Genomic DNA, 16619 nt, shown 5'->3' on the forward strand with positions numbered 1-16619 from the left:
AAAATTTGATGCGTAGTCGTTGATAGCACCAAAAATAACTCTACTCACTACGTAGGTAGGATGAGTCGAGATCGTTCCTCAGGGACCTTGGGCTAAATTGAGATTGCAAAATAAAAGAAAGAAGCGTTGTTTTGATTTAGAAAATAAATTATCTTAAAATTGATGTAATAAGAAAATAAAGAGCTCGGAAGTTTTGAATTAATTTTGTACTAGCAGAGTTGTATCTCTTTTTTTTTAATTAAATTGATGCGATTAATCTTAAGAAAAATACCTATCTTTCCTCGGCACGTCCCGTACCCGTAGATCACGGTGCGTCTCCGAAAAGTACTAGGTAAACAACTCTTCTTTCCTCGGCACGCCCCGTATCCGTAGATCACGACGCGTCTCCGGAAAGTAAAAATTATTCCTAATATTAATCTTAATAGGAAAGCATAAATAAAAGCATATGAAATAGAGCAAATAAGAACTCATGACAATTTAAATAAAAAGCATAATCTTTATTGCATATAAAGAAATACAAGAAAGTTTAGAACAATAAACCCACTCTGTGTCGTTACAAAGTTTCTTCTCCACTCTCGAGACTGCTAGCCTAGCTGCTCATGAAGTAGTCCCTTTCTTTTCCTCTATGCAAGGCTCTAGAAGAATTTCTGGGATGATCCTCAAATAGAAGTACAAGAGCCTTTTTATAGGTGTTAGGAGGGAGGAGTTTTACATGATTTTCCGATATGGGACTAAAGAAAAAAATACTAAAGACCGCGCGTCCGAATGCCGCACCCGTGTCCGCGCCCGCCTGCACGTCGTCCGCATTCCGCTCGTGCTGCGCGTCGCCTACGCGTCACCTGCGCGTCTGCTGCCGCGATCCGTGCGCCGCTGTGCCGCTCGCGCCCACGCCCACAATGCCGCGTTCACGAGGAAAGCACCCGTGAAACAAATTACAAAAGTTTCCCAATTACAAAAAGAAACTTTTGTTTCTTTAAAGTGATGCCTATATCCTTTTGGATTCCTTGCATAGTATCTTCATTTTCTATAATACCGTATGCATCCTTCTTTTATTTTAATTTCGTTTTAAGTCTAATTTTCTTCAAACTTGAGTCTTTTTGATCTGCGAATCGGACTCTTTGTATCGGCGATCACCTTTCCTGTAAAACATAAAAAGAAACATCAAATTCTTAATAAATAAAATAAATTAAATATAATTTTCTGCTTTAAAACACTTAAATTAAGTGTTTATTAGTTATCTATCCTTAATTATATCAAAATTAAGTCAAACCGTAAAAGAGAGAAAGAAAAGTCAAGTCTTATTACAATTCTGAGTTGCCTACCCAATATGCTCTCATTCAATAAGTTAATCCTGAGAATCTGTTTATGATTAAATCTAGCAAGAATAAGGCCTAATTCAAAGAACTAAGACTTCAAGAATAGCATGTTCCATGTCAACATAGTTAAGCCAAGCCCCATTCAGCAAGTCCAACCCACAAAATGGTCTATTCATGAACTTAGTTCACGTCATACAGGGAAAGAGTCTAAAATGTTGAAGTGTGTTGGAACTAGCCTTGTGAGGGTAACCCTTTATGCCTCAAAATTTCCAGGGGAAGCAAAAGCATCATGATTGATCTAAGCTAAGGATCACATCCACAACCTAATATAGGTCCCTAGACAGACCACAAATTTGCAGATCAAACCTAAGTCAAAAGGCTAATACATTTTTAAGCAATCGCATCTGATATAAAATTTGAGATTTTTGAAATTTTAGACCCTATATTTATTCTAAACAATAACTTAAGGCTGCTGAAATTAAGTGAAGGTGAACTAGAAATTGAGAATGAATTTGAAGAGGAAAGAGGAGGAAGTTTTAGAACACCATTTCAATGTTCAAAGCTTTATTATCTCAAATAGTTGTAACAAAAGTATACCTTTAAAACTCAGTCGCTTGACATCTTTAAAAGGAAAGAAAAACAGAAAACCTTAACTGAATCTTGGAAGTAGTTTTAATCACTGATTTTTGGCCTTCATAATGTTATAAATCCCAAGCATTAGCCATACACTTCATTTGTAGGCCGAGAGAATAGGTACTCACTTAAAATCAACCAAACACAAACTTAAATACCAACGTTGGAGCTGAATTTTGCTCTGAATGATGCACTATGTTACTTCAAGGAAACAGCATTGGTGGTAACAGGTTGGCCATAACATCTTTGTCAAGACTTTAGTTTGCATGATTCTACATGCTTCTGAAAGATTATTCAGGAGGCTATCAAGTACTCAGTCTTGACTTAAAACTCCATATAGAATTTTTTTGCGGAACCATTATTGCAGCCCAATAATGTCACAGGTCAAGGTGCATTGCTTGTGGGTGCTGGCTTGTGATGTAGAGGTGATGGCCATGTACAAGCAATGGTAGGAAAAGAGGAATGAGAGTTTACTTAGGATATTGAAGGCCTTAGATGATTCCTGACTGGGACTGGGAAAAGAATCAGAGCTAATTAGAAAAGGCTAATTTATTTCAAGAATTTTCCATACAACCCAACTAGCAAAAGCAGGTCAGCCAGATAAATCAACAAGGTTGACTAACAGTCAAAGGAAACAGGAAGTGAAAGTCACCTGATGAAACCAAAAATTGAAAATAAGATGCTTTCTAATAAAAGAACCAACCACCAAGGTTGCCAGAATACAAAATTAGTCATCCACATGCATGCATAAGAAACACCAAAAAAAAAAAAAAGAGGAAAGGAAAGAAGAAAGAAAGAAGAGAAGAAGAATAGAAAAGCAAACAAAAATCTTGCAGGCAGAACTGTTTCCGGTCAGTAAGATTCAATTGTCTAGTTACCTAATTTCAGCGAGGTTTAAGAACAGAAGATATTCATCCAAGATCCTCATAAGGAACTCAATCAAATTCCTCAAAAACCTCAAAAAAGCTTTCAAGCATGGATGCCCACCAATGGTAAGTCCTGCCAAATTTAAGCAACATTCCTATGCGGGGCCAGAAAAGCATAACTAAGACTAACAAAATCATATCCAAACATTAAGGGTCATGGTCTGGCAAGCCAGCTGAACACAATATAATTATGTAGCCTCGCAGCAAACCTTGGAGCACCTTGGAGCTCTAATACCATGAAACGTGGAAGAAACGTTGGATGGATAGATTAGATAGCAATGACCGCTAAACAGGGAAAATATTCCTATCAAATTATGATGGTCTATAGGCCTTTCATGTGTTAGTGTGTTACTATGCCAGTACCATGCATATAATGTATAGGCATGTAAAGAATGCAGGAGCTAGGAACAAAGAGAAAACAGGACTTGGTGCAGGATAACTTTTATGCTACTCACAGTCCAAAACGTAACCAAGCATGACACGGGGGGATAAAATATGCTTCATAACACATAGCCACCATACTATGTAGAACCCCTGCTTGTGAATACATAATATAACATGATGCAAGAAATTTTAACAATACACCGAAAGGAACACTTAAAAGCAATTATAGAAAGGTCAAAGGTGAATGTACTTTTTAACATTATTCACTAATGGAGCTCATAGTTCAGTTCACTAACAATGTTTCTGCAAGGACAAGCATACCACCTCTCCAATTTAGCCATCAGATAAAGGTGAACTACACATTCTACTAAATAATTCCACCTTAGATGCAATATGAAGTTGAGGTCTTTATCTACATAATAGTAAGACCATGATTAATTATGAACACTATGGACATGCTCAAGATTATCACATGTTCAAAGTAAACAACTACAGGTTAGTATTTCTGTAGTCAAAGATGAAACAAGATGCGCCTTGGATAGAAATTGAAACTGAGTGCCATCATGGATTGATATTCAGAAAATGGCCAATTTAAGAGAAGCTCGCAATCATGATAAGCACAATCATGCTAAGTACAGCTCCTTGTACCTATGCCTATATATATGCATAACCAGACAAAATTACTTCTAGACCCCACCACCATGCAAGGTAGAAATAAAAACTACTGCATTTTCTTCTAGTGTTATATCAGGATTATCTCATGGCTCCCAGTTGCCATGATTGATGAGGACTAGAACACCAGGTCATCAATCAGACAGAATCTTCATCACATCAAGGATCTCAGGACCAGAATAACAATGTATTATATGTTGTATGAAAATTTGGATACAAGGTTACTATGCATTTTTACATTTTGTATCTTCTTTCATGAACATTTCAGGTCTATCTCTTGAATCTTCAATATATCGGTCCAGACCCAAGACAGCGAGTCTCAACGTTAGGTGCTAAAATATGTAGGAGGACATACCATAATCAAATTCTTGAAGAAATAAGTGTCTTTCTGTTAGATGCCAAGCAAAATTGACCTTCTGTTCTCCACCTTTCAAATAAACATCGGCATCTCAATGGGCAGTCAAAGAAGCTCACCACTACATTAAAATACTACAAAAATCAAAAGAAAAGAATAATGGCATCATAATAACAATAAGCGGAATTTTAAATGAGACTAATTATGCAAATAAACTGTTACAAAATTACAGAACCACAATAGGCAGCTAATTTAAGAGGAACAACAGGATGAAAAGGGATTACGCGTGACTGAACCTAGGGATTGTTTCTTTGGCATTAGATCAAATAGAATGACTTTGCGGTATCCAGAATAATACCAATCCAAGTTGAATTATGGAAACAAAACAATTGAATGAACAATGTCAAAGATGCCACCATGAAAAACTGCATTTGCATGTTGATTCAAAATCATCATATTGCTTTGAAGAGGACCAAGAGGTAAATGTGATAAGCAACATATGGCTGAGACATGCCTACCTTGAGATGCAGTGTGCAGTGTCTAGATACATGTGTCAAGCACTTGACATGGATCATGTGGCTCAAAGAAGCATTTGGTATTATCAACCACATTAATTGGATTTTCTACTAGATATAATGGATGTAACCTCATAATCCTTTAAGAAGAAAGAAGTTGAAGAAAGTGGCCCACCAACCTTAGTTACAATGTATTTTAAGCTATGTGTAAACTTTGAAGTCCCCAGAGTTCACTAGGATAGTTTTTCTTTTTTATATTTTTCACAAATCCTTGTTAGTCTAGGTCTATTAGAAATGCATAGAAGTCTTTGTCAATGTCAAAGTTACAATGAAGTATTAGAAGTTTCATAAATGAACCTTTTTCAGGATCCTGTTACAAGTATGAATAAAAACGATCAGCATCTCAATGATATCTTCTCTTTCTGAGCAAAAGTGAAAGACATTAAGCATTTATTGAGACAAATTATAGATAGACAGAGAGGTAGAATTTTTTCTGTGCAAGAATTTCAACTAGCTTTAATTGAAGATTATGGTACTCTGCACCAGGAACTGCAGAAAGGAAAATGTAATGAAGAAAAGCTGCAAAATAGCTAACCAAAAGACATTTACTTCAATGTACAGCAATCTGGTGGCTAGATATTCAGGTCATAGAAAGTATTGCAGACATGCAGCAAGTTCTGAGCTACTATAAAGAATCCAAGATAAGAAATGACTGAATAAAGAAACCAACATTCTTTCCATCCATGACAACCAAAACCACTCTTATTTAAAAAAATTATAATGCCAGTTTCTTCCTCAAGAAAGGAGGAATAGGATGCCATGACATCACAATATCAAAAGAGGAAGAAAGGTCTATATAACACAAGCCCCCACTAAAAAGCCTTGCCAGCCATGGACCATGGTTTCTCACTGGACATAGGATAAATGATCCTTGCTCAACAATACCACAAATTGAACCAGCAACAGTTATAAAGACTTCAAAGTTACCCTAATTTAGAATCAACTAAAAGTTTAGTTATCTGCTTCTAACTGATTAAAAGAACTATTGAATCTTTTGAGGGCCTTTGAGGAAACCTTTCTTCCAAATGCAAACAGCAAGAAGGCTGGATTCCTCTTGATCACATAGAGACAAATGTAAGAATCAGACTATGTCATCTATTTTCCACACTATCTCCAAGTTCTGGAAACTTTGATCTCACTGTAAGTGCCCAAAGGTGCAAGCCAAACCAATATTACTCAGTAGGATTCAGCATGTCATGATCACAGCAGATTTTCATAAAGGCTCGAGGTCCATGAAGGCAACAAGTTAAAGAACTGCTAGAGACAGAAGCAGATTGGTTTGCAACCAAAATAGAAATCATTCAAAATGTCTCCAACTTGAGCCACCATAGCTCCAAAATTTCATCTCTTGCATTTTAAAATCTCAATTACAGGAATATTAGACAAAATACAGAATTTTTTTTCTCTATAAACTTAATTCACTCCCTATTTCTATGTTTGTCAATTCTTCTCAAAAAGCATTAATACCTAAGAAAGAGATATCTAATAATTAGTTGCTTGATTACAAAGGTGGATAGCAATTTAAAATGATCCAAACTTGGCATGAGAATATGTGAAATGATCTATGGAGCCACATAAAATTTTATCGTTTGGGAACAGTGAGATCAATTTGAGTGCCTTAAATTCTGACAAATATTATGCTTTCAGAACTTGTCAGAAATGAATTGAAAACAGTCTGCAGAATAAAGCATGGGGCAGGAGAGAGAGGGGGAGGTGGGTGAGAGTTGCACCAATCATTGACTAGCCAACATATCCACATGGTTCGCCACGGACTGTAGTGAAAATCTAGCCATGTTGAATCTGACAAAAAGTAAAAGTGTATGCACCATGCCAGTGCTAAACAGGCACACTATTGGCATGCCACTTTGAACCTTGGACAGGCTTGCTTCAATTAGAAGCAACTAATGTTAAAATTTGTAGCCACCAAGATGGTTGATAGGCATGAACTCCTTACAGCTTTTGTCCTTTCTATCTGGGCTGAGAACTCGGAATGCGTAACCGAATGCATAAAATACATCAAGTATATGCGGCAAAATAATAACAGTTATAATAAACTTCACCTTTAACAATTCCAAAGACATCTTGAAGAACATGATTGATTCAGGTTCGGCAGAACATCCTATGGGACACCTGGATGGGTTACAATCCCATATACCAAGACAGGGCTGTCTCGTTAGCGTCACAACGTTCCAATCAGAACATCTTAGGATAGATATCCAATGGGACACTGGGATAGGGTACCATCCCATGTGTCGGGATAGGACTGTCCTGCCAGCATCTGAACATCCTGATCAGGACATCTTGGGATATCCCCCATCCCAAGTATTGGGATGGGATCGAACCATGGCATGTCCCGTTCAATAGGAAAACCAGGACAATCCCATCCCATGGGATTTAAAACTTTGCTTGGTTCCCTATACGAATCCAAAATCATGCAATCATCCCTTCAATGCCTCCTTAAATCTCATCAAAAAGAGAGATTTTGATAGACCAATATTATCTTTCATAGGTAATTTTGAACAGAAAGTAAAATGGACTGATCTCTTTTTGCAAAATCTGCATCTTTATCAACACATCTTTCTTGCCTTGTTAATTTCCTCTTTTACAAGCAAATTGTCTACATTTTTTCTTCTGTCCCTCAAATCTTACTCTTTCTTCCTTTTGAAGTGCCTTGTTTAACTTGAAAGTCCCATTCTGTGTTGGTATCAGCATCTTCTATATTTGGTTCAGTAATAACTTTTGCAGAACACCCATCATGATCATAATTATCAAAAGCAAAAATACCAAGAATTATTACTTATCAAAGCTTTGTAAATTTATTGTGCCTCGACATCCACAATATCTTGACATTGAGGTTTGGATTAAGTTTGTTTATTGTCTCAAGGTTTAAGCTCTCCTTTTGGAATTTTGACCCAAAATAGAATGAAAATATTAAAAAACAAAGGAAAGATCACAAAATGATCAATTTATTTTCTTACTCTAATGCAAATACAGTTTACTAACTTCCAAGAAGTCCAAAATTCCATCAACAATTCATCCTCAATTGTGTCCGATAATAAACTTGTTGGTGGGTAATTTGTCACCCAAGCCGAAGACATGAACCAGTGGGAAGGCATATGATGAAGTGTATAGGATCAACACCACAGCACTGTTGGAGATGAAGGTATCCGATCCCAAAGGTAGATATGTCTCTCTCAAATCATGAGAGGGTTGTCCAAAGGAGATCATTCAATATATAACTCTGGGCCCCCTGATCCTAACTTTAGACCCTGACGATCCTTGATTCCTAGTGATCTTCCTAAGCAGAACATCAAACTCCGATTGATCCTGACTTCGGCTTGTAATCAAGACTTGCAGGCTAACATTTGAATAGGTCGATCTCAGACTTCGATGGTAGATATACTTTCAAACTCCACCGATTCTTATCCTAGTGAATACAACTGATCCTGGCTACCTTCATTCGGTGCCTATATGCATCGAACCACTCCGAAGCCTCCTCAACCAAAATAACGCAGGTGTAACTGCCCAATCTCAAAGATTCCGATCGAAAATTTTGCCATATCGCATCCAAATCGACCAGACAACCTACCCAAAATGGCCTTTCAGTCCTCACCTACAAAATGACCTCCAGAGGAGCCCAAAAGTACGTGCGCACAATCTCTCTCAAACATCCCTTTTTTATTTTTCTGAAATCTGACTCGAGCATTAGAGGGTCTGCATCGAAGCCAACTCCGACCAGAACTTACTTTGCAGGTCACTTCCTAGAAAGGACGCACCATCACTCCAGCAACTCCAACTGAGATCCGAATTTCAGCGACAATAGATTGGTGCTAGGAGGTCACTAACCTGATTTTGAAGAATAGGAGATCGAGACCATGGCCCCACGTAGAATATCTTCCCAGCAATCTAATGCCACTACTTCCTCACAAACAGAGAACACGGCCAATCTCCAGTCCTAGATGCAACCTCAGAAGGCTCCTCCACCTCCGCCACCGATGGTGGCCATCAACACAGAACAATTCAACCTGCTATTTCAGCAAGTGTAGACCCTGACCACTGCCGTTCAGACGATGCAGCAAATGTATGCTGCACCAACGACAGCAGCAGCACAGCCGACCAATGATGCACTGATGGCGGAGCCACAACCAGTCAACTCTATACAGCAATCCCCGCCGCCACCACAGGAGTGACCGCATATCTCCCCATAGAGCCCTGAGCGGGGGGGACAGACTCACCATAGCCGACCCCAAAGCTCGGAGCAGATAAGGCGGCGATCTCTGAGTCTCTGTTCCAGATAGGACTTGAGCCCTAGCTGGCAATCTTCTCTACAGTATTCGAAGGATTGCACTGTCCGAGATACGGACATCAACCGCAAGCTCCAGAAGATGAACGAGTGGATTGAAGCACTCTGCAATCAGACTCCAATACGGGATGATGGATACTACATGGACCCACCATTCAGCATCCAAATTATGCAAGAACCGCTCTCCTGCAACTTCAAGATGCCATAACTGGAGAGCTACCATGGGACTACCGATCTTGTAGACCATCTGGAAAGCTTTAAAGCCCTAATGCTTTTTCATAAGGCTACCGATGCTGCCCTCTATCGAGCTTCTCCATCTACCTTAAAGAGCATAGCTCGATACTGATATATAAGCCTGAAGCTATGGACAATCCACTCATTTGACCAAATGAGTCATCTGTTCGTGGGTCACTTTGTTAGTAGCAAGAGACAATGGAAAGGATCGGACTCTCTGGTTAACATCAAATAGGAGAGTCAATCCGATCCTATTTCAGTCGCTTCAATGCGGGTGTACTAAAGGTTCACAATCTAGATCAATCGATCTCCATGACAGCTCTGAAGGACGGACTTCTAAAGAACGGTCTTCGATACTCTCTAGAGAAAATCTATCCTCGCAACTTCGCCGATATATTGGCTCAGACAGAGAAGTACGCGTGGGCCGATGAAGCATTTGAAGATGAGCCCCCAGCAAATGTGCCTATCGGAGAGAAGAAGGAAGAAGAGGAGAAGTCTCCACTAAAGATGGAGCAACATTCTCACTCTCCACCTAGACATCGGAGGTCCCAAACTCTCCTACAGAACTGCCAATAAAAGAATTCCTTCAGAGGTGAGCGATGTGTGACCCCACCTAAGAGATTCACAAACTACACGCCGCTGAACGCTGCTCGAGCCCAAGTATTGATGGAGATCGGATCCCTCGAGCAGAGAAATTACGGTCCCATACAGATCGACTCCTAACAAGTATTGTCTGTACCACCACGATCATGGTCATAACATCGAAGATTGTATTCAACTTTGAGATGAAATCGAGGAGCTTATTCGATGTGGGTGCTTGGATCGGTTCATCAGACGTCAGCAGGAGCAGTCGGAAGAATGGTGGACATCACCTTGCCCACCCGAACAGCAACAAAGGGAGCCTTCTGGAGATCGACCTCCCATCGGAGTAATAAACATAATAACTAGAGGGCACCAAAGCAGAACGAAAAAGTCGGCCGAACTACCAAGAAAAGGAGAACTGAATAGTCCATTAAATTTTTTGAAAAAGATGCTCAAGGAGTTCAATTTCCACACAATGATGCGGTGTTTATATCTTTAAATATCATAAATTATGATGTACGTCATATTCTGATTGATAATAAAAATTCGACAAACATATTATTTTATAATATTTTATCCCAAATGGATATACTCCCTACATGCCTAGGATGACTGGACTCACCTCTTATGGGATTTACTGGAGATGAGGTGCCTGTTGAAAGAGTCATAACTCTTCCTATAGTAGCCGGACGATCTCCCCGATGATCCGAGTCTCAAGTTAATTTCTTAGTGGTTCGAACATGATCGGCCTACAACGCCAATCTCGGACGTCCAGGACTCAACACTCTCCAAGCGGTAGTGTCCACCTATCATCTGAAGATGAAGTTTTCAACTAAGTTCGGAGTTGACGAAGTTCGTGGAGATCAAGTCCTGGCACAACAGTACTACACCATCACACTTCGTGGCACAAGACCTTCTGAAGCTTACCTAGTGGATGGACTAGACATCTGAGACGAGCTATCTAAAGAACGTGAAAGGCCAGTGGAGGACCTGGAGACGATCCCACTAAATGATGGCAACAAGGAGCACACTGTCCAGATTGGATCAAAACTCAATCAGGGAACCAAAAAATATCTCATCTCTTTTTTACAGAAAAATACGGATGTATTCATCTGGACCCCAGTTGATATGCCAGGTATCGATCCAGAGGTGATGACACATCGGCTAAGCATCAACCCGAACTATCGGCCCATCAAACAGAAGAAAAAAAGCTTCGTGCCTGAATGATTAAGCCAATAGCTGAAGAGATGGATAAGTTACTCGATGCTGGCTTCGTCCAGGAGGTAACCTACTCAAGTTGGATCACGAACGTGGTTTTGATGAAGAAGGTGAATGGCAAGTGACGGATATGCATCGACTTCACCGATCTCAATAAGACATGTCCGAAGAACAGCTATCCCCTACCTTCCATCGATCAGTTGGTGGATGCCACTTTAGGATATGAACTTCTCACCTTCATGGATGCCCTTTTGAGATACAATCAAATTCAAATGGCATCCAAAGATGAGAAGAAAACAGCTTTTATCACCGACTGAGGTCTGTTCTATTACATGATTATGCCCTTCAGCCTAACGAATATAGGTGCAACTTATCAACGCCTTATGAACAAGATCCTTAAGGATCAAATCGATCGAAATATAGAGGTCTACATAAACAATATGCTTGTCAAAAGCAGAGCCTTACAAACTGACATTGAGGACCGCAAAGAAACCTTCGCCACTCTGAAGAAGTATCAGATAAAGCTGAATCCAGCTAAGTGCGCCTTTGAAGTTTTTTTGGACAAATTTCTAGGCTTCATGGTATCCAGCTACGGGATAAAAGTCAATCCTGAGAAGATTCGAGCCATACAAGAGATGTGCCCACCTAAGAACATCAAGGAAATTCAACGTCTCACAGACAAGGTGGCGGCATTAAACCGATTTGTCTCTAGATCGATCGAATGCTGTCTCCCATTCTTTCAAACCCTGAGATAACCAAAGAACTTTCAATAGACCGAAAAGTGCCAACAAGCCTTCAAAGAGTTGAAAAAATATCTTAGTTCTGCACCGCTCCTTAACAAGTCACGGATTGATGAAGAATTTATATCTGGTGGTCTCACCAGCTACCATAAGTGCGGTATTGGTCCCTGAGCAGGATAAAGTCCAAAGACCGACCTACTACATCAGTCGAGTGTTGCACGATGCGGAGATCAAGTACACTAGATTGAAAAAGTTGATCTTCGCCCTTATCATTACAGTCCGAAGGCTTTGGTCCTACTTCCAAGCATATCCCATTACACTGCTAATTGATCAACCACTCAAGATAGTTTTGCATCGGACAGATACTTCTAGGCAATTGGTGAAGTGGGCAATTGAACTTACAGAGTTTGAAGTAAAGTTTTAACTTCGGGCCTCTATCAAAGCTCAGATTTTGACAGACTTCATTATGGAATGCACCATCTCAGAGAATCAAAAAATGCCAGAGCCAACTCAAAAAGAAGACGCACCAGTGGAACAAGGTCCATCAAGGGAACCAGATGATTTTTGGGTAGTGCATGTGGATGGATCATCAAACTCTACAGGATTGGGAGCAGACTTGTTACTTCTTAGACTCGAAGGATTTGTTGCAGAAGACGTCTTGAGGTTTGACTTTTCAGCCACCAACAACGAGACAAAGTATGAAGCTTTTATTGTCGAACTAAAATTTGCAAAGGAGATTAGAGTGCAAAAGCTGAGGATCTGCATCGATTCACAGCTGATGGTGGGATAAGTGAAAGGAGACTTCAAAGCTCACGAGAAAAATATGAAGAAATACCTCCAAAAAATTAAGGATCTAATCTCGACGTTTGCTGATCTCGACATTCAGCAGGTACCTCGGTCCGAAAATTTGAGAGCCGATCTACTATTCAAATTGGGAACTTCGGCTTTAAGAGATCTACCTAAGAAATCATTCTTTAAGGTTCTAAAGAAGCCCAGCACTAAAAAGCCGGTTCCAGTTCTATAGATTGACAACGAACCTTGTTAAATGGACCCCTTCATCCGCTTTATACAAGATGGAGTGCGCCCACAAATTCTAAAAAGGCTCGAAAGATCAAGCATCAAGCTTTCCACTATGTTTTTTTATGAAGGCAAGCTTTATAAACGCTCCTCTTTTATTTTTCTGAAATCTGACTTGAGCGTCCGAGGATCCCGCCGAAGCTAACTCCGACTAGGACATACTTTGTCGGTCACTTCTTAGGAAAGATGCGCCACCGCTCCAGCAACTTCGATCGAGATCCGGATTTCAGCGGCAACAAAGCTCATAATCATAAAAAGGGAATTCAGCATTTCAAAGAGGCATACAAAATTCAAATTAAAATTTTTCAAACCTCTGGTGATGAAACTCATTTAATTTTTGCTTTCCATCTAATCTCTCATGTTGACTTGTTTTTATCCTCTTTTGGTCCCACATATCATTTCCTTAGCTCTTCTTCTAACCCTCCATTCTTCTTCTTGTGCCCCCCATCTAACAAAACAAAAACAAATCCATTTTTCTGTCACTTACGCAACCCTTTTGCCTGTATATCAAGAGAATCTCATTCAATTTTATCCGCAGTAGCCAAGAAAATCCAGACTACATCTATTGTTTCATGGAATTCTGAACATTCCTTCAATTTAAAATAAGTTCCACCAATGCTCTCTGCCAAGGTATATGGGAAGAAGGAGAACCCCTTAAATCATCAATTTAATATTTCATTCATTTAAAAGTGAGCAAATAATTTCGCCTTGGCTTCATTTGATACGGTAGAAATTAGACAGTAAGAGCACAAAATTAATCATTCTTCCGCAACAATATCAATTTTTTAATAAACAGATACAAAATTGTTTCTACAATAACATCAGTAGATTATATAACAGACTATTAGACCATCCAATTCTTGTAGCTTTCTCCATAAGAACTACCCAATAATGCAACACAAGACAATAAACAGAAAAGAGATCTAAATAAGCAGGAAGACAGAGGGAACCCGAGTTCAAAGAGTCAAACGCATCTCCACTTCCAACAACTACCTGAAGACGCAAACCCTGAAAACACAAGGACCCCAACCGATTTGGGGTATCTCCGGGCTTCGCTCTTCCTCTCTTTGAATTTGAAATCCTGGAAGCCTAGCATTCTTGAAGCCCTCTTCTTTCATGCAGGTTTCGCCTTTGGGCTCGAGTTAATTATGGGATCCAGCATGCATTTGTAGCGCCCAAGGGAGAAATTATTGCATGGACCAGGTCCAAGTTGACCGGGGCAAATGTTGGAGCATATGCACGGTGGATAACGTGCAATCGGAAATTGTTGAAACACAAGAGTTGGTGTGGCGTGTTATGCACCGTGGGATTTGCTGTGGTCCACTGGACCTGATCTAAGTGATAATTAGAAAGCAGCAGGTAGGTCCCACGTTGAGCAACCATCCCATCTCTAAACCAACGAAAGCGGCTGGCATTTTATTTTCTAATTTTATTGAATATATTCACGCTAGATATATATAAATAATTTATTTTATCAAAAAAATAGGGAGAGAGAGTTAACACCGTATATCAGACTTAACGTTAGTTTTGCCGGTTCTTAAAACTTGTTTAGCTACAAACCATGATTCTAAATAATGGTATTATACCATCTCAAGGGTACCAACCAAAAAATAATGACGTTACAAATATTACAATAGCCATGATTTCCACCACTTGCATTATATTATTTGGATAAATAACTTTTCAATTTGTTCCATCATCATAGATTTTTATAATATAAATAACTGCCCTCTTATATCTTCTTTCAAATAAAATAATATTTTCAACATTCAAATTTTTACCTCAAAATTCTCACCGAAATTGGTAATTCATTTGAAAAAATATATATTATTATTTTATCCAATAAAAATAAATATAAATATGATACTCTTTTTGCTTTGTTTCATCTTATTTTTTATTATAACACTATTATAAAAGTCATTATTTTAGTAATTATTTATTATTAAATATTTTTAAAAATTGCTTTTTGAGACTAACAACAATCGTTATAATGGTCCCTAAAGGTTTTCACGAGGGTCCATTATAATGGGGTCATATGTTAAAAAGTTGGAGGAAGCTTGCGATGCCATGATGGGCATGGGGAGTCAAAGCAGTTGTCATTCGTGCAAGATTGGTTAATATTCTACCAGTACTTTACAAGTACTTCAATAGAGTTGATCATGGATTGAATCTCAAATCTATACTCATTTTTAGCTGGACTTGAAGATGGACCCAAAGTTCGCTATAACACTATTAGAGCTTGAATCAGTCCACCAACGATATAGTTCAGTATACCCTTGTACCATTTCATATAAGATTTGAATCAATACAAAGAGAAGAAGGATAGAGAATGAGAGAGAAAGAGAGAGGCAGATGGAGAATGAGAGAGAAAAAGAGAAAGAGGATCACAAGAGGGCAACTGAGCTCATTATACCACTATTGAGCTTAGTGAAAGCTGGAGGAGGATGGAGGGAGGGAAGGAGAGGAAAAAAAAGAAAAAATTACCAGAGGCCTTTGAAGGACTGGTGAGTCCATCACACTACTACCGAAGCTAGTGATGGCTAAAGGAGGGGCTCAGCCCTTCTCCTGATCAAAATAGAATCTTTGACCTATGTATCATATTTCTTTTAGATTTATCCAGATCATTATTTTTTTTTTTGTTTTTGAGACTTTTGGTTGAAGTTGGCAATCTAATTACTGACTTCAAACAATCCCACCACCCCCCTACAGAAAAAAAAAAAAAAAAAAAAAAAAAAAAAAATATATATATATATATATATATATATATAATATAGATCGAAAACTCTATTTCGATTGAGAGGAAGGTGAAGCCCCTTCTCTAGCCTTGACAATGGTGTCGCAGCCTTTTTGGCCCTCCAACAACCTCCTCTCCCATTCCCTCTCCTTCTCTCCCTCGACCCTCCTTCAACTTCCATCAAGCTTGGTGGTAGCGCAATGAGCTTGGCTACTCTCCAACGACCACTGAAGGCCCTCCCTCTCCTTCTCTCTCCTCTTTTTTTATCTTTTCTTCTCCCTCTCCTTCTCATTCATATCTCATTTTAAACGTTGGAACAGCCACCAGTACGATTCAACATGCTCTAAATCCAGCGACTCTATGAATAACGGCCAAACCTATTTAAAATTTGTCACTTTTTATACCCAAGCTTGATTAATGATTAGCTCTGATTATAAGATATGCATGAACATGCAAACTCAACTACATTCTGGTAAGGCAACCAGTCTGTTGAGCTAAATATTGACCAACCCACCAACCCAATATGAAGAGGAGGTTGGTATAAGTCATGAAGAGAACCTTGGTACACTAATCTATTTAATATATAGGTTAGGTGAACTTGAGTTTGTCTTCCAGGGTATACTCATTTCATGGCAAGACCAATTTGTGACTTGTACCAGAGTCATAAACAATAGGATACTTGTGAATCCTTTATGTAATTTTTGATCATTTATGCAATTTAACTAGGTTGGCCTAGCCAAGTTGCATTATGTTTGCAGGTTACTACAACTTTTTTGTTTTTCAAACAAATTAAGGTCCTATTTGTGATTATTGTTGGTAGTAGAGCTTTTAGAGTATTTGAAAATAGAGCCCGTGAAAAGTAGGATTTTT

General features: G+C 39.0%; 1 long non-coding RNA gene across 2 annotated transcripts; it reads right to left on the minus strand.

Moving 5' to 3' along the window:
• Positions 1 to 489: 489 nt before the first annotated feature.
• Positions 490 to 14142, minus strand: LOC105034270 (uncharacterized). Of its 2 annotated transcripts, none has more exons than XR_012136040.1 (3): positions 14009 to 14142; positions 4287 to 4407; positions 490 to 1139 (listed from the first exon to the last, which is right to left on the minus strand). It is a non-coding gene; the product is annotated as an uncharacterized lncRNA (long non-coding RNA). The 2 variants fall into 2 exon arrangements; XR_012136039.1 differs by having other exon boundaries at positions 4287 to 4420.
• Between the last annotated feature and the right edge of the window lie 2477 nt (positions 14143 to 16619).

This window comes from Elaeis guineensis, chromosome 12, assembly GCF_000442705.2.
Source record: "Elaeis guineensis isolate ETL-2024a chromosome 12, EG11, whole genome shotgun sequence".
NCBI lineage: Eukaryota > Viridiplantae > Streptophyta > Magnoliopsida > Arecales > Arecaceae > Elaeis > Elaeis guineensis.